The sequence below is a fragment of the Canis lupus genome, chromosome 15 (assembly GCF_048164855.1).
Source record: "Canis lupus baileyi chromosome 15, mCanLup2.hap1, whole genome shotgun sequence".
NCBI lineage: Eukaryota > Metazoa > Chordata > Mammalia > Carnivora > Canidae > Canis > Canis lupus.
In genome coordinates, this window is record NC_132852.1 from 37,089,562 (window position 1) to 37,113,635 (window position 24,074).

Genomic DNA, 24,074 nt, shown 5'->3' on the forward strand with positions numbered 1-24,074 from the left:
CTGCAAGGCAGTCACCCGTCTCCCTTGTACTTAAGAGGCCATCTGTGCAATTGTTTTCCAACTCCGAATTCAAAATAAAAATAAAGCACACCTAAACAAACTCTTGAAACCAAGGAGACACCAGATTACTCCACTTCACAAGGACAGAGACGTTATTCATTGTATCCCTGATGCCTAGAACAATGTCTGCCATACAGTAGTGTTCAGTAAATATTTGCTGAATTGATCAATCAATAAACAACAAAGTTAAATTTTTATTTCTTGGCAGAAACATTTTTGGCATTTTAGATGGGACTGTTCTTACCTGTGAAATATTGCCTTGCATATCACAAGACATATAGGATCCCTAGCCATCTTCCTTTCAATGCCAGTAGACCCCAACACTAACAACCAAAAATATTTCCTCATTTCCAAATGGCTCCCAGGAGGAGGTATGGTTTCATTTTAAGATCTAGTATGTGAAATATGTAATTAACTATTGGCATCTGTCTATGAACCAGGACCAATTTCATGAGATTCTGCAAAATTAAAGAAAACAAAATCTGGAATAGTTGAGAGTAGCCTTTGATGATTTCCACATTAAGAAAAAAATGCCTCCTGCTATGAAAGTGCCCAGTGTCCCAGATTCTGAATTAGACAGGTACTACCAAGTGAGACAAAAAAGTAGGAGTGACCTGCTAGCATGATAGCATGTCTTACATTCAGGAAGACCCTGGCAAGCAGCCTTCTCTCAGGAGAAAATATTCACCAGTCTACTCCTCACCCTCTGAAAAGCAACTTTTCTGGAACACAACTACTTCACAGGACTACAGATAGCTATTTCAGAAGCCAACCTTGAAAGTCTCCTACCAAAAGAAATCTGAATTGTCCAAATTTAAGACATTAATGTCTTTAAAGACATTAATACTGAAATTACATTTTTGCAATCATGTTTTCTTAGTTGAACTTTGCAACAAGTATTTTGGCTTTGGAATTAAATAAATGTGCAAGGATTTGAAAAATACCCCAAATGCATCATATGGGCTCTGTATCAGTTTCTATTAAAAATAATATAATAAGGGATCCCTGGGTGGCTCAGTGGTTTAGCGCCTGACTTCAGCCCAGGGCATGATCCTGGGGTTCCAGGATCGAGTCTTGCGTTGGGCTCCCTGCGTGGAGCCTGCTTCTCCCTCTGCCTGTGTCTCTGCCTCTCTCTCTCTCTCTGTGTGTGTCTCTCATGAATAAATAAATAAAATCTTTAAATAATAATAACAATAATATAATAAAATCAGTACCTATTAGGATCAAATAATTATAGGGCTGGTTAAGTTTGAGTTTTGAACAACATAAACTATTTCCAGCTCTTTCTTGAGAGAACACCCATGACTAGTGCCTAAAATGCTGGGTCTGAAGCATAGCTGACCACTCTTGTCACATGCTGATAGAACACATGACAATCTGAACTGCTCACCAGGTTGGATGTTCCAAGTAGAAACTCTACCTTATCATTACTCAAAACTCCAGATGTCATATATAACAGCAAAATAGCCAAGTTGTATAAGTGGAGCCATAATAGTAAGGCATCTCTGGTGGTGATAAATCTGCACATGAAGATACTAAATACCCAGCACTTAGGACTGTGCTTGGCACATATTTGGAGCTTAATAAATATTTGTCAAATAAAGGAATAAAAAAGATGACCTTAGTCACACAGGAAATTTCAATTATATTCAATATTTTCTGTTTACAGAAGACAACATAATGTTCCATATATTTTAGGATTCCCATAAACATGGTTACATATTTTTAGTGCTCACAGTAGCCAATTATCTTAAAATGGTTGTCATCTAGAATAGTCCATATTTAAACAATACCAGATTTTTTTAAAGTTTTTATTTAAATTCCAGTTAGTGAACATAAAATGTAATATTAGTTTCAGGTGTGCAATATAGTGATTCAGTACTTCCATACAACACCCAGTGCTCATCACAACAAGTACACTCCTTAATTCCCATCACCCATTTAACCCATCTACCCCCATCTCCTCTCTGGTGATCATCAGTTTATTCTCTATAGTTAAGAATCTGTTTCTTGGTTTTCCTCTTTTTCCCCCTCTTTGCTCATTTGTTTTGTTTCTTAAATTCCACTTATGAATGATGTGATATGGTATTTGTATTTCTCTGATTCATTTCTATGTCATTGCAAATGGCAAGATTTCATTCTTTTTGATGGCTGAGTAATATTCCATCATATTTATACTACATGTTCCTTATCCATTCATCAGTCAATGGACACTTGGGCTGTTACGTAATTTAGCTATTGTGGATAATGCTCCTATAAACATTAAGGTGCATGTAGCCCTTTGAATTAGTATTTTTGTATTCTTTGGGTAAATACCTAGTAGTACAATTATTGGAATATAGTGTGGTTCTATTTGTAACTTTTTGATGAATCTACATACTGTTTTCCCCAGTGGCTGCACCACTTTGCATGCCCACCAACAATGTAAGAGGTTCCCCTTTCTCCACATCCTCACCAACATCTGTTGTTCCTTGTGTTGTCGATTTTAGCCATTCTGACCGGTGTGAAGTGATATCTCATTGCAGTTTTGATTTGTATTTCCCTGATGATGAGTGATGTTAAACCTCTTTCAATGTGTCTATTGGTCACATGTTCTTTGGAAAAATGTCTATTCATGTCTTCTGCCCATTTTTAAATTGAATTATTAATTTTTGGGGTGTTGAGTTTGATAAGTTCTTTACATATTTTGGATACTAACCCTTTATCAGATATGTCATTTGCATCTATCTTTTCCCATTCATTTAGTTTTGATTGTTTCCCTTGCTGTGCAGAAGATTTTCATTTTGATGAAGTCCCAATAGTTTATTTTTGCTTTTATTTTCCTTGCCTCAGGAGAATATCTAGAAAGAAGTTGCTATGGGACAGTGCTAGATTTTTTTTTCATTACTAAAACAGATTATGAGTTAGAAGCTTGATAAAAATGTTTGAGAGTTGGTATCAGGGATTTAACCCACTGTAAAGTCTGAGGAAATAAATTTTGTGTTGAAGCCACTTTTCCAACTCTCCTCACAGAGAATGGACATTCAAGAAACCACCTACCATTTCTGGCAAAATGTGTGCTCAGCACAGGCAACAGTCCTCTTAGAGCAGTGAGCTAAGCATCTCTCTATTAAAACATAGCAAACAAAGGCATATGGACATTTAACTACAGGAACTACCATAGTACTTAAAATCCCAGAATAGCATGCCAGGATAAAAGCTTGGAAAGCATCTTTCTTTTACAGATAAAAGAAACAGGCACAGAGAGTTTGAGTAGCTTGTTCCAGGCCACACAGTAAGTTGGTAGCTGAGATGAGACTGGAAGTCAGGTCTTCTAAAAAAAAGTAAGCATCCCAGATGAATTACAAAAGAACACAAAGGGGAAAGATGAGAAAAGCATCACTGTACATAGTGATGCTAGCAATATAGAGCAGCAGAAACATGATACACATTCATCTGCCAACTTTTCAAACCTCCAGTCCAACAGGTAGAATAAGGAAGAGCCTGAATTGTCTCACCTGAGCTCCCAGGTTGGACAATGGTCTCAGGAATATGAGGAAGAAAGGCCATCAGAGAAGTATATTTGCTGGCTGAGGGCCTGAGTCCAAGAACACATATAAAGCCTACTGGTAAAAATGATGATAGCTCCTCTAATTTTTGCTGTTCCACTGCAAAAGACCCATCATGAAAGTGTACAGGACATTAAAGGGAAGGATCCTGTGGACCATGTTATATCAATAACAAGAAACCAACATAATTCAGAAAATGGCAGGCACTTTCCCTCATATTTGGATATTACCCAGAAGCCTTTGCTTTTCTGGCATTGCTATTTTTGTATCTTTCAGCACTAAGTTTTAACTAACAACTCAAAGTAGCATCCCGTGATCTTCATTCATTAAGTAAATATTTATTGAACACCAACTGTGAGAAAAGTACACTACAAGCACTGGGAATACAAAATGAAAAGGCATGGTAGCTGCTAAGAAGGAATGCAGTCAAACTAGAGAAAAACAGTAAGTAAAAGCTACACAAATGTTAGAAGTATTTTATGACAAGTTATAGAAGAGGAAAAGGAAGCAGCCCCCAAGAAGGAGAGCAGGATGAGATTAGAAATAATAGTATGAACAGGGGAAAGATCATAAAGGAATGGATTTTGCAATTTGGAAGGATCCTCTGTCAGATGTGTGAAAAATGGATAGGGGTGAAGCCAATCGGGACACAGAAACCAGAGTGGTGGTGATTGGAGGAAACAGGTCAGAGAGACAAATGGGTACACAGATGGGACTTATTTAGCATTGAAAGCAGTGGATGAAAACAAGAATGACCCCAGGATCTCCAGATTGGAGCCTCATTTACCAAGACTGGGAATATACAGAATGGGTTTAGTTCTGGCTAAACATGAGCAGTGCCTATGGGACTTTCAGATGTCCCATATGGCGAAATTCATGAAGCGTGTAGATATCCAGATCTAGAAGTAGGAGGGAGGGCTGGTTGTGAGTAGGCAGGGTGGTGATTGAAACCATGGGAGCAAGTGAAAGAATATAAATAGAATATTCAAAAAGAGAAGAGGTGGGGACCAAGGCTGGGGTCTCTAAGTATATCAGAATTTAAGAACTTAATGAAAGGCAAGTCATCAGAGGAAGAATGAAAAAAAGAAAGAGAAATAGGAGATGAAAGAAAAGTCAAAGAATCTGAGAACAAGTTATTTTATTTGTTTGAATATTAGAAGTCATGGCTGTCATATGCTCAAATCATGTAAGAAAAAGACTAAAAAGTCCCACTGGCACTGGTCATTGGTAACCTTGGGAAAATTCCAGCGGTGCCTGTTGTCCATGTGAGTGGAAGGTGAATGAGTTGAGAAGACAGTGTAAATGTGCTCAAGGAAAGGAAGTGAAGTTGAGGGGAGATCTGATTACATATCTATATATCTATAAGCATATACATATAGATAGATTTATCTAGAAATCTCTCTATATATAGACTGTGAAGAATGACAAAATGTCAGCTCTATAACTTTTAAATATTTGATATTAAGCGAGTTATTTCACCTATTTTATCCTCAACTTATTTTTTTTTAATGGACACAATAACAGTACCCACTCCAAAGAGTCACAAAAAAAGAATGAATGTAAAACAGTTCAGAGTTCAGTTGAGAGTCTGGCACCCTGGCTGCACTCATACCCACTCCAAAGAGTCACAAAAAAAGAATGAATGTAAAACAGTTCAGAGTTCAGTTGAGAGTCTGGCACCCTGGCTGCACTCAGTAAAGTGAGTCACTAATATTCCTACCATTGTCACTACTATGGCTAGGACACTGAAGGTGCTAGCAAAGACTGGTGTGGAAGAGCACTGAAGAAAGCAAACCAAGGAGGTAAGTGCCAGATGAGTTGGAAAGAAAACAAGCAAAGAGGTTGGAGATTCCTGACAGGTAAAAAGAAAGTGACTCCCTCCACATTTAGGAGTTGGAGAACTAGAAGAATAGAAAGTTGGGACTTTCCATGTTGCATTTTAACACCTCAGAAGAGATTCAGTACTAGGTAACAATAAAGGAAAGGGCAGTGCTGACCTGGAATGGAGACAAAGATCATTTATTCACTCTCAGGTAGCAAATCTCTCTTGAGAAATGTTGATGTGTTGCCTGAGGAGCTGGAGATACACCTGGAACAAAGTTGAAACCCTGCTGCAAAGGTTGGAGGTTGGGGGGCAGGACAACTTGTCCACAAATGTAACAGTTGGTCAAGGAGGTGGCTAGAAGGCAGCCAGGAGACTGGAGACTCACCAGTCAAAGAGCACAGAGGACAGGAGCGAGCACGATAGCTAAAGGAGAGCTAGAGGCTGGTGTGTGTGGCTGGGATGAGCCTGGAAAAAGGGCCTTGCAAGTGAGTGGAAGACGTTAGGAGCTGGAAATGAGCTAAACTGCTTGTAGGGCCCTTGGAAAGGGGAGCCAGCAGCATCTCCTCCTCTGGACAGTGGCCCCAAAGTCCCTTTGATGGGGGGAGAGAGATTTTTGTTGAGGCAAGGAGATGGGAGATGTGTTCTACACAAAGGCTGCTTCTGGCAGCACATGCCCCACTGGCAGGACAAGCAAGGCCTCGGGCCCTAGGTGCTCTCCACAACCTACAAAACAGACTTTAAAAAATTGGTTCCAAAATAGAAAAAGAAAACTGCAAAATTGCTACCACTAAATGTTTAATTAAATGTACATAAAACGTATCATTATGTCAACTTCATTAATTGTTAAATTTAGTGCTCATAAAAATTTCATTGCATTTAGAAAACAATTTGTATGTTGGATTTTCCTGCTTTTGCAAGAACCCCTGAGTAAGCACTATGGTTGTCAAGAAATCGCAGTCGGTTGTAAATTAAGGTAGTTTCTTATAATCAAGTAATTTAAAAAGTAAAATTACTATAATTCTTTCAAATGTTTATAATAAAAATGTATTTAATGTGGAATATGGATAGATGCTAATATATATATATATATATGATAGAACATTTGAAAAGCTTCCATAGGCTCATAACAGGTACCCCAGAGAAGGTGGAAGAATGCTGAGAAAGAAGGAATCAGGGCAAAGGAAGGAGCACTAACTTCTCAAGGAATAACTTAGAATCTTCTAGCAGCTTTACCACTCTCCCCAGCTCAGAGATTCCTAACCTATGTGTGCCTTGGATGCCTTTGGGAGTCTGATAAAGCCTGGAGACTCCTTCTCAAAATAATGTTTTTAAATGCATAAAACAAAACATACAGGAATTACAAAAGAAACCAATTGCAGTGAAATGCAACTATCAAAATATTTAATGTTTTTGTGATAAAAAGAGTAACATGATTTTTTAATAAAATAATAAGGCTAGCTTCATTTCATTATAGTAATGAGCACAAATGATATTGCAAGGTCTCTTCAATAGCATATGATTTTAAAACGGTGGTTTTTATTGGTGTCAGCTATAGGGAACTCCTAATATTACTACAGTTTGTTGCTCACATTTATAGTTGAAAGAAATACTAAATTTCAAGACATCAGTGCACATAAAGATGTAATTTTTTTCCTATCTAATAACCTTACAAATCTCTAGAATTCTATGCATAAACCTCTTGAAAGTTCATCAATCTCTGATTAGAAACTGTAGCTCCTGTGCAAAAAAAATGAACAGAGCAGGACAAACATTCAAGGGACAAGGAGCAGGAATGGTCACAGACTAGCTGACTCTCAGGGACCCCAAATTCAAAGGTGCTCTCCCAAACTTCTAATCTACCTCATACATTCTGGCAGAATTTGTCTCAGTTGACTTTGGTTTCTTCTATTTTAGCAAAACTTCATCTGGCCTTTGACAAATACACACACACACACACACACACACACACACACACACACACCTCAAAGTTAGAAGACAATTGCCCAAATGGTGTGGGGTCAGGGGAGAGACAAAGAACAAAAGTAAAAGTCAGTAATTAAGGATCAATGACATAATATAAGATTTAGAAACGGTAATGAATATTTAGGAAAGGTGAACATACACAGGACATGATAATCGACCTTGTCAGTAATTCAAGCTGTATCAAATAACAAAATCTTATTTTTATCTAGCAAATTAGCCAAGATTAAAAACATTGATAATATCTACAATTTGTGAGGATGAGGTAAAGTGGACAACTTCATACACTGATAGTGGGAATATAATCAGTACAATATTTTTGCTGGGCAGTATGATTATATATCAGAAGGCTATAAAATGTGCATACACTTTACCATAGCAATGCCACCAGGACTTTACTTGTACAAATGAACAAAAACACAACTAAAAAGTTGATGTAACATACATAACCATTGATTGATAAAATAAATTGCAGAATATTCATTCAATATAATACTAAGAATATAAAGCATTAAAAATGATAAGATGTATCTGTTAAGTGTTGGATTAGGAATTTGACTAAACTGTTTCATTACACAGATCACTACTATAGTGTGACCCCATAATATATATATGTATATATGTGTAATATAGTCAATATATAGTTAGTATATAAATATTATAGCTTATATATAAATGTTATGTACTATATATACATCTGCAAACATATATACAAAACTATCAAAATATATAAATACATAATAGAATATTACATGTGTATATATATGCATACACATACCTACATGCAGATATATCCAAGTAAAGAAACCAGAAAGGATTTATACCATAGTGTTAATAATGATATCTCTCAAAAATGGGATTTTCATTTTCAACTAAAATAAATAAAACAATATAGAAAATAATAATCATTGTATGTCATTTTATAATCAGAAAGCAAAATAATAAAATAATTATTTGACAAAAGGTAACCTGGTTTCTGGGTCTGTGAAATGTAGACTTCTTTGAAAGGAGTTTTGAATAATTGAGCTTTTTCTCTACTCAACAAGAATTCAGAGCTTTAAAACACTTGCTTAATTGGGTCATTTCAGTTAACACCTGAAAGTAGTAACCCAAGATGACAGCTGAGCAGGGAGCTTCCTTCCTGATTATTTCTTAAAGGTTCCGTCAATGTCAGGCAGGAGCCCCAGACAACTGATTCGAGGTCACCTGCTAAGCATTTCCTAAGAACCAAAAAGTCCATTTTAAAGGTAATGACACTCTGCACTGACAGATGTCTGGCTGAAACCCCAGAGCCGTTCTCTCATTCACAGATTTACTCACTCCACATGTACTAAGTATCTACTATGGAAATGGACTAATATTATCCCTACCCTCTGGACCTTACTATGGAGAGAGGAGAGCCCTGGACATACAGGAAACACACACATATATACTACAAAACAGAATGCTGCTAAGGGGTCATAGGTCATGGTGATCTTCATGGTGCAGGTGCTATCATCGTCATCAGGACGATGAATGAGAAGCAGGCTTCTCAAGGCATGAAAGGGGGAGAACAGGCTTTTATTCTGGAGGGCGAACAGCTTTAATAAAAGGCTAGTGGTGAATCCTAGTCTGTAGTGAATAAAGAGTATCTGGTTTGACACGATCTTAGGGTCCATCTGGGTAAACGCCAGGATCTGAGTCCAGAAGGTTGACTGGGATGGGATAATGAAGGCCCATTAAGGGACTCTTTGGAGAAAACCCCATACCTGGGACTGAAGGTTCCCTGGCACTGCATGTTAGATGTCTCTTTCTCAAGGGAAGCTGAAGGGATTGATTCACAGATTGTGTCTACTGTCTTAGGTTTTTTTTATGCAGATTCTCCAAGAACTGTGGGACCCCAGCCAGCAGAGATGGAAGACAGCCCTGCTCAAGAGTGGGAGCTAGGTAATTGGGTGAGGAAGTAGAAGAGAGGCCATGGGGCAAGACCCATCTGTGGGTCCCCAGCTGGTTTAGTCATAATGCTTGATTTCTTATATGCTTCTATAAAATAGAGGGACACCTTGCTCATCAGTGTCCCAAATGAGATAAAATAAATGTGATCAGATATATTCAAGGGCCTGCCATTTCTGTCCTAAGTAAAAGAGTACATGGGGTCTGATCCATCTGTCACCTCCAGCACCCCTCTGTGGGGAAGTCACCTAGAACTGATTAGCAATAACCCACAAGTGTCCCTCCAACTGAATGACCAAGCAACACCCACCCTGGATATAGGTCCCTCGTAGAGTTCTAGAATTGCATCTTCAGACAGAGGCATAGAACTATGGACACCGCATTTGGCTGGTAATGAAGGGCGAGTGAAATCATTTGGTCAGTCTTTGCCCTTTGCATCCTACAATTTCTATGTAATTTCAAGCAAAAATAACAGGTAAGTCAAGTCCTGGTTTGGCAGCCCTCAGAAGGGGCCATGGGTACTCTGTCGTCAAGTTTAGGCTTTATCCTACAAGAAAGTACATCATCACAGCTGTACACAGAGGATAGGGACAAGATCAGATCTAGACATTGAAAGGCAATTCTGGTGACATTTCCAGGCTGGATAGAAGACAAGAGAGATTTAGAACAAGGGTCAGGAGGCAGAGGCATCAAGCCAAGTGGGAGTTGATGAAGGCTTGATATCCTTTTGAAATAGCAGAAAGGGACAGAGATGAGGTGAACAGTGTCAGACAGAGCTGAATCCCAGGATGGGGATGTGGCAGGTGAGTGGGGCCAAGTGTAATTCAATAGTTTTCAGCCTGAGGAAATGGAATAAGTTTGGTACTATTAAATCATAAAAGGAAATATAAGAAGGGAAACAGGTTTTTGTGGAGATAAAAGGTAAGTCCATGGAAGTGTGGTTATTCTAGATTTGAAAACACCTAAAAGTCCACAACTCTATGACTATGGGGTTCTATTTTCAATATATAAAAGCAAATTGCAGAGTATATTCCAACTAAGTGGCATATTAAAACATCTTCACTGCACTCATATTATTGCACTTTTCAGAACAGAGAGAAATTTCTTCTTGTTTAAGATTTAGTGGTACATGAGATATGCACACAGAAAGGATTACTCAGCCATAAAAAGAATAAATTTTTAGGGGCATCTGTGTGTTACAGTTGGTTAAGCATCTGACTCTTTGGTTTCAGCTCACCTTGTGATCTCAGAGTCATGAGATCGAGCCTGACTAGCTCTGAATGCAGCAGGAAGTCTGCCTCAAACTCTTTCTACCTCTCTTATGCCCCTTCCACCATGCTCGCTCGTGTGCTCTCTCATTAAAATAAATAATACTTTTTAAAAGAGAATAAATTTTGTAGTTTGTGACAACATGGATAGATTTTGAGGGCATTATGCTAAGTGAAATAAGTCAGATAGAGAAGGACAAATACCATATGATCTCACTTACTTGTGGAATCTAAAAACAAATGAACAAAAACATGGTTGTAGATACACAGAACAGATTGGTTGTTGCCAGACGTGAGGGGTGGTGGGTAGGTGAGGTGGATAATGGTTGTCAAGAGTTACAAACTTCCAGCTATAAAATAAAATTGTGGGGATGCAATGTTCAGCATGGTGACAATAGTTAACATACCATACTGCATATTTGGCAGTTGCTAAGAGAATAGATCTTAGAAGTTCTTAGCACAAGGGGGAAAAAATCTGTGACTATATATGGTAACAGATGTTAACTAGATTCATTGTGGAATCATTCATTTCACTATATCTACAAATACTGAATCATCATTATACATCTGAAACCAATATAACATTCTATGTCTATTATTCCTCATTTCTTAAAAAGAACTAAAAAATATTTAGTGTTCTGAGCAACACTAAAGACTTAGGCTTATCAGTCATTTGCACCTTAGTACGAATTAAACTTATAAAGTCCTTTTCCAGGTGAAGGCTTTGAGAAAGAAGTGAAGAGTGCCTGAGACTCAAGCACAGTGGCCCTCAGAGGAAATGAAGGTATAGAAGGAGGACTTCAGGCAGCATGCCTCTTACTTTACAATTGTGCCCAGAGCCAGAGCTGCCAGGCAACAGTGCCTCACTTCTGGACAGAGAATGGGCTTATCCTATATCATTTCTAAGGTCATCAGAACCACTGTCCTTCAACCCCATGTTCCAGAAAGTAAGAAAATCAAGGGACATTTGATATTTGTTAGTGCTGATCATTCAATTCCCCTCTTGAGGAAATAAAAATAGACCATTCAGTATTGCTGTATTGAACATACAATAGTAAAATGCACAAAACTTTGTTTTAAGCTAGTTTTATCCTCTATCACTACTTTGACAGTAATCAGCTAAGCTTCCCTTATACAACACACTTTCATTTGATGTCACTTCCTCAAAGTCAGCATGTCTAAACTAAACTGGTGCTCTTCCATGGTCTTCTTCCAATGAATACCTTCTGTATCTACTGCTATGTAACAAACCATGCCAAAATGTAATAGTCTAAAACCACAACTGTTTATCTCACTCCATGATTCACAAAGTCAACAATTCAGGCAGGGCTCAGCTGAGTGGTTCTTCTGGTCTGAGCCAAGCTCACCTGCTCTCCACATTTGCAGTCAGCTGTTCACTTGGCTGGTGCTGGCTAGGTTTCCAGATTTATGATGGCCTCCACTGATGCCTAGATTCTTTCCACATGTTCTTTCATCCTCCTATCAGCTAGCCCAGATTGCTTGCAAGAGTCCAAGAGCATCAAGAGTCCAAGTGCAATGCATGCATGTTTTTCAAGGCTTTGCTTGTGATGCATTTGCTCCCAGTCCACTGGTAAAAGCAAATTTCCTAGCTAAGCCCTGAGTCGAGTGGGGAGGCTACTACCAAAAGGTGTGGATACAAAGAAGGAGAAACAAATTAGGGCCTTTAGTGCAATCAGTTTCTATCCTTGGTGATATTAACTTTAACTTCCTTTATATCTGCTTACTTCCTATCTCTACTAACTTCTAACTCCCCTAAACCTCTACAACAGACACCTAACAGGTCCACCCACTCCCCCTCTGGGATGTCCTTTAGCCTTTTCTTCACATTGCAACACAGTGATTTTTATTTCTATATTTACTTTTATTGAAGAAAACCTGATATACAATTTCATATGAGTTTCAGGTGTATAGCACAATGATCAATCAGCATTTGCATACATTACAAACTGATCACCACGGTAAGACTAGCTACCATCTATCAACATACAATGTTAATACAATATTATTGACTGCATTCCCCATGCTGTACTTACATCTCCATGATTTATTTATAACTGGAAGTTTGTACCTCTTGATCCCTTTCATCCACTTTGCTCACTCACATCTCTCCCTTCTAGCAATCATCAATTTATTCTCTGTGTCTATCAGCCTGGGCTTCATTTGTTTGTTTGTTCACTTGTTATAAGTGAAATCATGCAGTATTTGTCTTTTTCTGTCTGGCTTATTTTACTTAGCATAATACCCTCAAGGTCTATCCATATTATCACAAATGATAAGACTTCATTCTTTTTTATGTCTGGGTAGTATTCCTGTGTGTGTGTGTGTGTGTGTGTGTGTGTGTGTGTGTGTGTGTGTGTGACATCTTTATCCATTCATATATCATTGAAGGACACTTGGGTTGCTTCCATATCTTGGCTACCATAAATAATGCTGCAAGAACATGGGGGTCAAATGATTTCTGAAAGCCAAATCTGATCATTTTATTCTCCTGGCTTAAAACTTTTCAGTGGATTCTGGTTGTACTTAAAATAAAACCCAAAACTTCTTAAAATGGTTTTTAAGTAGAGTCTTCCATCTTATACACGGAGTTACACCCATTGTTCTAGTTTCATATTAATAGTGCCCTTTCGCACTTAGAGATGTGCCCGTTTGGATGATGAATTACACTGTCTCACCTCCCCTAAAAACCTCAATGGTTTGCTTCCTACCCGTGACCCTTCTAGCCTCTTCTACTATCACACCTGCTGTATTCTTCCCTAGTCATGCTTGCCTTCTGTTTATATCCCAATGCTGGTCCCTCTCCCTAGCATGGTCTTCACCTACACCTTTACCCAGTTACTGCCTGTGCACCCTTCAGATGCCACTGAGGAATCACTACTCAGAGAAATTGTCCCTCAATTCCCAGACAGGTCACCTCATCTGAATGATCTCTCTCAGCACCATGCTCACTCAAGCACAGTATTTATCAGAGTTGCCATTTCAATTGAAGGCAAGGACTCTGGGTCTGGTTTTGCTCACCACTTACTCTATGCCTGGAATAGGCACAAAGCAATTATTAATGAATTACGTGGATAATTATTGTGTTACAAAATAAAATAAATATTTGAAATTACAAACAATCCAATGATCTAGTTTATTTATGAATCATAATATCGGTTTCCAGAGAATATTTAAATCATGATTAATTAAAATCAGAAAGCAACTACTGGTCATTTGGTCCAAAGGAAGAAATAATCCATAAACGATTAATGACCCATCTAAGATCTCTCAACCTTTTTTGAAGTCCAAGTGAAATGCAGACAGGACAACAGTTTTCAATATGATTTCTAGGTGACAACACTTGAGTTGAGAAGCCTTAAAATCCCTTCCAGGCTCAGATATTCATTGGTTACAATTTAACTTTACTTTTGCCTTGATAGCATTTTTTTCTTTTTCTCTTCCTCTTATTTCTCTTTCTCTCCTTTTTGCATCATTAGCCATGAAAGCAGAGAACTGATGTCCAAGATGCCATGTCACAATGCAAAAAAACATAAAAATAAAAATCTTTATGGAAAAAGGGATGAGCAGGAAAAACACACTAAAGATTCATGTCTTGGTTTCCAGAAAATTTCCAGTCATAAATTCATCTTGAATGTTTCCATCCTCCACTACAGCAATGGATACAATTGCATAATGAGAAATCAAACAAACTAATTTGTCAATTCTAGGATGTGACATCATGACCATTCATTTCTGGGGTTGCTAATACCAACCAGTGACCTTCTAGAATTATGTACAGCTGAAATGTGAAGAGGAAATTTAATTAGAAAAGGTCAACCATCACTCAATGCACCAATAAAACAAGATTTTTTCCTTTACAATAAAATCTCAAAAATTAAAAAATATATATCTTATGATATACATTCAGTGCTTATATCCCAAACTATAATGACTATTTACATTATATGGAGGATAATATTTGCCCAGCTCTTGAGTATCTAAAGTCACAGACATTCCTTTAAAGGTCAGCTGAAAAACCAAGTTAATAACTAAAGAAAAATGCCTTTTTTCCATCAGGAATTCACAATAAAAATAATCTCCTTCCCTACACAATTTTAACTATGCTTGGCAAAAAGACAAAACTAATAGACAAATTATACATGATTACAAGACTATTTGGCTATTCAATGTCACAGATCAAGAGGAACAGTTCCTGTTGCAGTAAGTAATGGCCCTGTACCACATTCACTCACATATGCTTCCATAGAGAGTTTCAATGGGGCTTCAAGAATGACACGCTCAAACAGCCACATTTTTAATATCTATTAAAGTCACTGTGCCATGACTGAACAACGCCACCTGTGAGCAGAAGGGAGGGAAATATGAGCAACTGCACTGTGCATGTGGCTGAGGGGAACGTGCGCTGTCACCCGGGGCTGTTCCAAATATCTGACTCTCTTCCAGCTAGACTGAAATATTGGTGCTGGATAATAGCCAAGGAATGACAAGACATACATGTTCCTCCAAGCAAACCCCGAGGTGCTAATGCCAACACCATATTTTTCCCTCTTTGTATTAGTTTAGGTTCTTTAAAACAAGAATGTTATTGAACACTGCAATATTTTCTCAGTTTCTCTAGTTCCTTGGCAATTACTTACAGCTTCTGTAGAAAACATCTCTCCCAGCAGCATTTAATCCTTGAATACAGACTGATGAATTTCCCCACCAGCTCACTCTAATTGGTCTGTTGTGTGTTTTCCCCTGATCAGACAGTATCAGACAGTATATGATTCTGACAGTATCAGAAAGAATGTCACTCTTACCCAGTGCTTTAGATAGGGAAATAAGTGACAGTTGTTGAACACCTACCCTCCATGCTCTATGCCCCCTACTCCTTATGTTTTCATGATCATTTTCATTCTTCATGGGAGTCATGGAATATATGGGCTGTTCCCACTATTTTTCAGTTGGCGAAACGAAGTCTAAGAAAGATCAAGAACTTGACAAAGGTCACTCTGCTAGCAGAAATTAGAGGCTATATTCAATCCCACGGCAGTTCACAATGCCTGTGCTCATTCCTTTACATGACACTGAACCAAGTGGTACCGTATAGTATCTGCCTTACAGATTTTCAATATGTGTAAGGCCATCAACCCCCAGTAAGGACCTGAGGGGGAAAAAAGAACATGATTAGGATGGCCCCGTGAACGTTGCCCCAATCTGCTGGAGCCTTGAGTGGAAGAATTCTTTGAGCCACTCCCATAAAGACTGTTCTACAGGGACCTAGCACTACTCATGTCACCAATATGTGAAATGGCTTAGGCAGAAGTGAAAGCATGTTCTTAAAGAAATGCAATGCATCAAAGCTGATGGGCAAAAAAGGCCCAAAAGTCAGATGACCTCTAGTTACATGCGCTTCTTTCCTCTCTGAACCTTCTTTATCTCATTTACAAAATGGGCATTGTAATGCTCACATGATAAAATTTTCTGAAAATTACATAAGACCACACACACGGAGCTCCCAGTATCATCTGTGATACAGGCCAGGTGCATGAAACAGGTTTGCTGGATCCAAGTCCAAAAAGACATTTTACTTCAAATTAGTAGAACTCAGTGCATCATCCCTATTTTTCAAATATATTTTTCTCAAGGCTTTCTGGTGTTTATCAGGGCACATTCATCATTGTCTCAGCATTACCTGCACCAAATCCAGGTCACACGAAGTTATTAATGTATCTTGTATTCTAATGGCACAACCCTTGGCTGCTTCTAGGGCAAGAAGAAAAAATATATATTCTTAAAAGAACACATCAACCTAAACAAAGCCAAACAGTCACAAACCAGAATGTAGTGAAGCAAACAGACTTCTTTGTTCTGCAAGAATAATATTTGGAGCGTGAGGAATGCCCAGAGGTTACTAAGGAGAAACAGAATGGGCACATGGGGTCGCCTAATGGGAAGACAGCAGGCATGATTTATGACATAGCCTTAAGAGAGTAAAGACTCATTGTGCTGTGTAGGACAAAGGGAAGAAGGGAGGCAAGATCCTCTCACACCCCTTTCTGCAGCAGGGGAAGAGATGGAGATAAATGGACCCAGACACAAAAGGGCAGACGTTTGATTAAAAGTGAGTGGTAAAATTTTTTCAGGAAAGAGTTGGGATTTAAGAGAAGAATAAACTTACATTTTGTGAAATACTAGGATATGAAGAAAGGAAATCTATCAGGGGAAAGAATTGAGAAAGGAAAGATTGCTTGAGATGCAGACACCTGAAAAGAGGAAATGCAGCAGACAGAGAAGAGAGCAGAAGAACCCACCTGGCCGCCCGCCACATGCTAGTGAGCCATCAAGCTGTGTCTAGAGGTTCCTGCCCAGCCCTGCTAGCTCCACAGAAAGGAAAGCCAATATATAGACTGACAGCTGAAAGCTGAAGTTAGTGAAGTCTATGGTCCCCAGAATTCTTTTATTCTCACTATCCTAAACAAAAACATATTTTGATTCATTTTTAAGAGCCCATTTGCTATGCAAAGTGAAAGACACATGCTCAGGCATTTGACCTCTACTCTTCCATATTTTATGTTGCCCAGTAAGTATGATCTACCCGTTTGCCCTGGAGATAATGCCAAAAGGTCCTCCAGAGAAGTTCCTGACTACCAGTTTCCTTTTTTCTTACAGCGAAAATTGGGTGGGAATATGGGAAGGACATTTACCTCCATTAGCTACACATCAACTCCTGTACAAACAGCCTTGATTTGTGATAAAATAGGGTCAAGCCTCCAGGGCAGACAGGAGAGGACAGGCAACAGTTAGTCACAGAGCAGCCAGTGAGAGGGCAGCTAATAAGTGAGCAAGGTGGTTACAGAACACGTGGGTCCCCACCAGAGGCACCTGCTGGAGAGATCAGCTTATGCTGTGACATCAAGACCTTCCACATCCTCTCCCTGTCCTTACATTTTTCCTATCTGAAGATGACCCACACATATAGCCAAGCACCTGGTAAAGATTCTCATAGAAACAATATCCATAACTCTCAGATTTTCCTGAACAAACCCAATTTCACAAAATCTTCTTTTAACAAGGTACTTTGATAGGGATATAACTAAAATATAATCTCATGGTAATACTCTGTAAGACTTTGCATACAAATGATACTGTTTTTATTAAAACTATTTTTTAGTCATAATTGTTTTAAAGAAAAATAGGATAATATCTTATTATGAAAATATGAACAATAATTTATGGACTACCTCTATGGGAAGGGGTAAAAAGATGAATAAGGTAAAGCCTCTGCCCTCATGAAGTCTGAAACTGTGGGTCTTGCCATCTCTGCTTTTTGAACTAAGGAAGAACACTGGACCTACTGGAAGTCACTGGATCTAGGCCCTAAGACCACATCTGAGTTATTCCAACTCTTTAAATAACCCCAGTCCTCCTCCTGGAAGCACATTATATAATCACTGACAACATCATCTATCTCTAGAAGCCTTCCAAAAAACTCCCTGCTGGCTTAATTCAGAAAACCAGAGTTCTGATGCTATCTCTCCCCAACCCCTGCACTTGGCAACTGACTTGAATTCATTCAGCATGCTGTCCTGACTTTGGACATCAGTGGTCCCGTAGCAAACCTCTTGCCCTTGCCTCTGTGGGATCCAGCTCCTGGGCTGGCATCTGGCTAGGCCTCACCCTACCATTAAAAAAAAGTACAAAACCTTTACTGGGAAGAAACACAGAGGACAAAAGTACAGTAGATGCTTCTTTCTTGCTGTCCTCTATGCTTGGCTGGAGGCACACTCACCTCTATGCAACTTTAGCTCCGCTCAGCCTGGACCAACATGGAACAACCTAGAGAAAGGGTTTTCCTCATCTTCTTCCCTGATTCTCAGATCTTTCTGCTCTCTGGATTGTGCTTTTTTTTTTTTTTAATTTTTTTTAAGGTATTTATTTATTTATTTGTGATAGTCACAGAGAGAGAGAGAGGCAGAGACACAGGCAGAGGGAGAAGCAGGCTCCATGCACCGGGAGCCCGACGTGGGATTCGATCCCGGGTCTCCAGGATCGCGCCCTGGGCCAAAGGCAGGCGCCAAACCGCTGCGCCATCCAGGGATCCCTGGATTGTGCTCTTAAGGATGAAGACCACCTTGCCTGCAGGAGGGGCAGCAACAACTCAGTGCAAGCTCTGAACTGGTCATTCAGAAATCTCTTTCTGTTGCACATCCATTATCCAGTGGATCTATTTTTACCAACCTAATTATCCCTCAAATCTATGTATTTCTCATTGTTTGTTGCTGCCATTAGCCTCACTCAAGGCCATACTCTCAGTGGCTTCCTGAAAGCCTGATGCTCAATCATCCACCTCTATTCCTCTCTCCACTAATCCCTTCTCTGCATTTGACATCACTGCCTGCTTCCATCTCTGAACACCAGCCACACTGGCTTTCATTTTCTACTTTAAGTGTGTCGTAATTTCTTTAACTGCAGAGTCTTTGACATGCTGTCCCCTCTACCTGCATTCTTCTACCTACCCCTTGCCTCTTTGACTAGTTAATCCTTATCCACCTTTCAGTCACAGCTGAAGCAATCAGGTGTTCCGGGAAGGCTTCTCTGATCCCAAAGACCTATGATTTCCCCCATTCTATGCTTTTTCATTACTTTCCTTCATTTATATATTTGAATGATTTTTTAAAAATTAATGGCCACTTGCCCCACTATCCTATAAACTCTAAATAACAACTGTATCTGTTTCTTTCACCATGAAATTCTCAGCAATCAACATAGTACCTGACTCTTATTAGGAAGTCAATTAACATTTCTTAAAAAAATAAATAAATAAATGAATAATACATAGTAACACAGAGCTCCAGTTCTAGTGCCAAACTGTATTGTGTTTGAATCTTGGCTGTATCACTCACAAGATCTGTGAGTTTAGATAAGATATTTGACCTAAGCTTCAGTCTTCACCCCTTTTTAAAAATTTTTAAGAATATTTTTTAAAAATTTAAAGTAATCTCTACACCCAATTTACAACACCGCCTCCACCCCTCCATCCCAAGATCAAGAATCACATGCTCTTCAGAGCCAGCCAGGTGCTCCTTAACCCCTTTTTAAATAGAGGCAATAAAGATTCCTACTTGCATTTGTAAAGTTCAAATAAAATATCTATCAAGTATTTAGCATAAAGCTTGACACATAAAGAGGGCTTAATTAGTGACCAGCTAACAAGAGAATGATCTAAGGATATGTCAACAGTAGAATCAAAGACCCAGTGCACTACCCCTGTTGTGGCAAAAATATATATATTTTTTTTTCATAGCTGTCTTTGGGAAATCCTTTTCTTCCTCCTCTCTGGATCAGATTTTAGGTAGAAGTGATAACTATGATATAAGTAAGTTTCAGAACCACAGTCCTAAGCTAGAGCCCTAGTCTGGGGCCCGGAGAGTCATATACAGCCAAGTGCCATGCACACATTTGGATTAATGAGGACTTCTGGGTTTGTTTGTTTGTTTTCACTTAAATTCTTATCTGTGTATCTGTATAACAAAATTTTGATTCCACTTTTGGGTACAGTTTAGAGAGGAAATATTGGACTTTGCAGGACATACTATTGAGTTGTAGTAACAAGTATGAGTATCCTAAATCAGGATTACCTCAAAAAAGTCAGAGTTTTGATCTACCATGAGGTGGCTTTGATGTGTAGATGGCATAAGAAACCAGTTGTTATTGCTTCCACAATGTTGCAGGCTTCAAACAAACTCTTATGACATGACTCCTTCCTAAATTGCAGGCTATCTGCACTGAGAGAACCTAAGCAAAACAGCAAGGGTGTCGATTCTTCAGAGGTTTGGAATGATACTTCCTAGTGGTCAAAACTTCCAACCTGCTGGCTACTAACAAACTAAAACTCAAAAGGAACAGAGGACAAGGCAGCTTTGATAGTCTGGAATGTCTTAAAGGAATCATCCCTGCAAGCAGAAAGACACACAACAAGAAGAGTGGCAAACCCCCTTTTCTTCACCGAAACTGTCCACTTCACAAAGGGGGCAGCAAACACTTTCTGTAAAGGGCTGGAGGGGAAACATCTAAGGCTTGTGGGACATGGAGTCTATTGCAATAGCCCAGTTCGCTGCTGCCCTGTGAATAGAGCTGTGAAGGGCTGAGTGTGGCTATGTTCCAAAAAGACTTCATCTGTGGACATTAAAATTTAAAGTTCAGGTATTTTTCATATGATAATATATTCTTCTTTTGATTCCCGGCCCCCCCCCCCCCAACATGTAAGCATGTAAAAACCATTCTTAGTTTGCAGACCTCACAAGAATAGGCAGTGGCCTGCATCTGGCCAGCAGTTATTTCTGACTCTTGTTTTAAGACCCATAAGTCAACATGATCTCACACTTATTGGGGTCCTAATTGCTCTTCAGGGGTTCTACATGAAAACAGCAGGCCTGCCCCTAACTGAACTGTAGAAGTTGTATATTGCATGGTAGAGACTACAGATTGGAATGCATAGAAAAATTAAAATTAAAAACTCAATGAAAGAAGTCTCCGCACACACTGTACCATTTATCATGCACCCTCACAAAGAGGAAGCTTTTATTTGAGTCCCTTAACAACTCTGAGAGGTAGGCAGGGCAGTGTTTACAGGCCCTGATTATAACCACAGCAATAAAGGTTTAGAAAGTCAAAACAAAGCTGTAAAACTAGTAAACATAGCAAAACCAGGGACAAAATCCCTACTTCTACTTCTCAATACACAGCTGGAAGCCAAAGCATGCAGCTTTCATGGGTAATACATCTGTCTTTGAGAAGTGCCCATGAGTTAAGCTGCAGACCACTTGAGAAAACATTTTGACAAAGTAAATGCTAATATTATGCACAGTATATGTTTGTACCTTTCTTGCACCATCCCACACTTCACTTTGGTCTCCACTGCTATATTGAGTGAATTCTGTGCCCTCCAAATTCACATCCACCTTGAACAGGTGACACTTGAAAATCTCTGCAGATTAATTAATTATAATGAGGTCACACAGGATTATTACAGCAGGCTCTAAGTCCAATGACAGTTGTCTCTCTAAGAAGAGGAGAGAGCACACAGAGACACACACAAGGAAGAGTCCAGATGAAAATAGAAGCAGATTGGCCTGATGCAGCTGTAAGCCAAGGAACACCAAGCACTGCCAGCAGCCGCCAGCAGCTAAGAGAGAAGCATGGAACTGATCTTCAATCAGAGCCTCCAGAAGGAGGCCCTGCCTCCACCTTGATTCAGACTTGTAGCCTCTAGAACTGTGAGAAAATAAATTTCTGTTGTTTTTAGCCACCTAGTTTGTGGTACTTTTTTACAGCAGTCCTGGGAATCTAACACAGCTACCCACTGGAGTCTCTTTGTCTCTCAATCAATAAAATCTTTCTTAAAAATTTTTAGAAAAGAGCCCTTTGCCCGCCTTATTCACTAGAATCACCCACATGAATAAGGGCTCACCGATCCCTCAAAAATCAGTTCAGTGTCACTTTCTCCAGGCAACTCTTTCCAGGAGAGGTTGGGGACCCTTCCAGGGTACCAGATGATGCCCTGGGAGACAACTATGGTAGCACCTGTCCAGCTATCACACTGAAGTAGAAGACATGACTGCATACTGGACCTCTCTCCAAATTAGATCCTGATTTCTCTTGGGGAAGGGTCTGGGTTCTTTCTCTCTGTCCCCCTAGCACTTACTTGATGCTTACCATCTATACCAGGAAGTGACATGGTGAGCTAGTTTGCAGCACCAGACAAATTTTCTCTGGTTTTGTTTTATATTTCCCCAGCCTTGTCTTTGCCACTTACCAGTGGTGTAACCAGAGTCAAGTGACTTAATTTCTCTATTTCAGCTTGCTTTTCTGTAAAGTGGGGATAATGATAGTTCCTACCCTACACAGGAGTGAGGATTAAATGTGCTAATGTATGTAAAACATTTAGAATATAAGTGGGAAGTGCCTGCTAAGCACAAGCTATTATTACTTTGCCCCAGAACAGCACTGCTCTCTGGCTCTGGACCCAGCAATGGCTTCAATGCCTAAATATAAGGTACAATTTCAAGATATGTGGGAACAGCAGTAGGAATAGAATTTAGGGAAGCAAGAACAGTCTTAATCTCAGGCCTGAGTAATTTGGGCAAGTCATCGTACTTCTTTGGGCCTTATTTTCACTTTTGTCACAAGATGGGATGAAATCAGATAGAGTTGTTCAGATCTGAAACCTAGGATTTTAGGAACCCATGAAAGTTCTTGGGGGTACTTCAGCTCCATTGAATATTCCAGACCTATAGGAAATCATAAACATATTTAAAAGTGATAAGCATGATCACACTAACCAAATGTCAAGTTTCTCCACTGAGAAGGAATTCTATTAATTTCATGTAAAAACACTATTTACTTAATACTGACTGGTGATTTTTGTTGGTAGCTACTTATCCTTACAGAATAAAAATAAAAGTAAAACTAAATCGTCTTTTTACTTAAAAATATTGTTTCTTAAGTAGATTTTTTTCCCCCAAAGCAGGTGAGAAGATACTAAAAAATATCTTGAAAACCTGAGACTTTCAATAAACTAGATGTTCTCCAAAGTCCTTTTTGGCTCTAATGCTCACAGGATTACAGAAAATTTCGCTAAGGCAATCAACTATAACAATTTATTTCACATTTAATTTTACTCTGTGGCCCAGGAGGAAAATGTCTCATTCTACAATTTCAGGGAAAAAAACATCAATGTTCAAATGAGGATTCTACAAGTAAAGCATATGAAGGGGGAATTTAAAAAGCTGGGAATGCCAGGATAGGAGGCAGAAATGAATTTTTAAGTTTTTGAAAAACAACAAAAACAAGGTCAAATGACCTGGAGTAGAAATGATAATAGACCTTGGAAATAATAATAGGCACTTCTGTTCATCTGTATGTAAATTTGGAATTACTATGTATTCCCAGAAGGCTTAGAAGTGGGGAGGAAGAGATGACTGCCATTAATTATAAGCCCCACCAGTTTTAGGAATCAATATGCACCCAAGGGTTCAGGTATCGTCAGGATGTGGAAACTCAGCAACAAGTTTTCTCTATTTTCAGAAGATCACTCACTCTGTTGGGTATTCAGGGAAGCCATGAAACTGTTCTTAGGTAAAACTGTGACACAAAACTGTCACAGCCCTGGAAGCAGAGCAATGGGGAGGATGGGCAAGGATGGAGTGGCAAGTGGAAGAGAGTGTTGCATTCTCCCAAGAAGCAGGGTATTGGTGGAGAGAGGCTCAATAATAATAATCCATGGAGAAAGAGCTTTGGAAACTAAGTGCTGAATAAATGAGTTATCTCATTTGGGCCTTATGATAAAACTGTACATTAGATGTTCCTTTTATCTCCATTTTACAACCCCATGGAAATAAACAAAGACCAACCAGATGGGAAAAAGAAAGGCTATTTATTCAGAACTTACCATAG

At 39.1% G+C, this 24,074-nt stretch overlaps 1 protein-coding gene and 1 long non-coding RNA gene across 10 annotated transcripts in view; one reads left to right on the forward strand and one right to left on the reverse strand.

Moving 5' to 3' along the window:
- The window catches only part of ZMAT4 (zinc finger matrin-type 4), a 339,499-nt gene that overhangs the window by 197,559 nt on the left and 117,866 nt on the right, over positions 1-24,074 (reverse strand). The window lies entirely within an intron of this gene.
- Positions 9,703-11,693, forward strand: LOC140605531 (uncharacterized). Its single transcript, XR_012008182.1, has 2 exons — positions 9,703-9,820; positions 11,329-11,693. It is a non-coding gene; the product is annotated as an uncharacterized lncRNA (long non-coding RNA).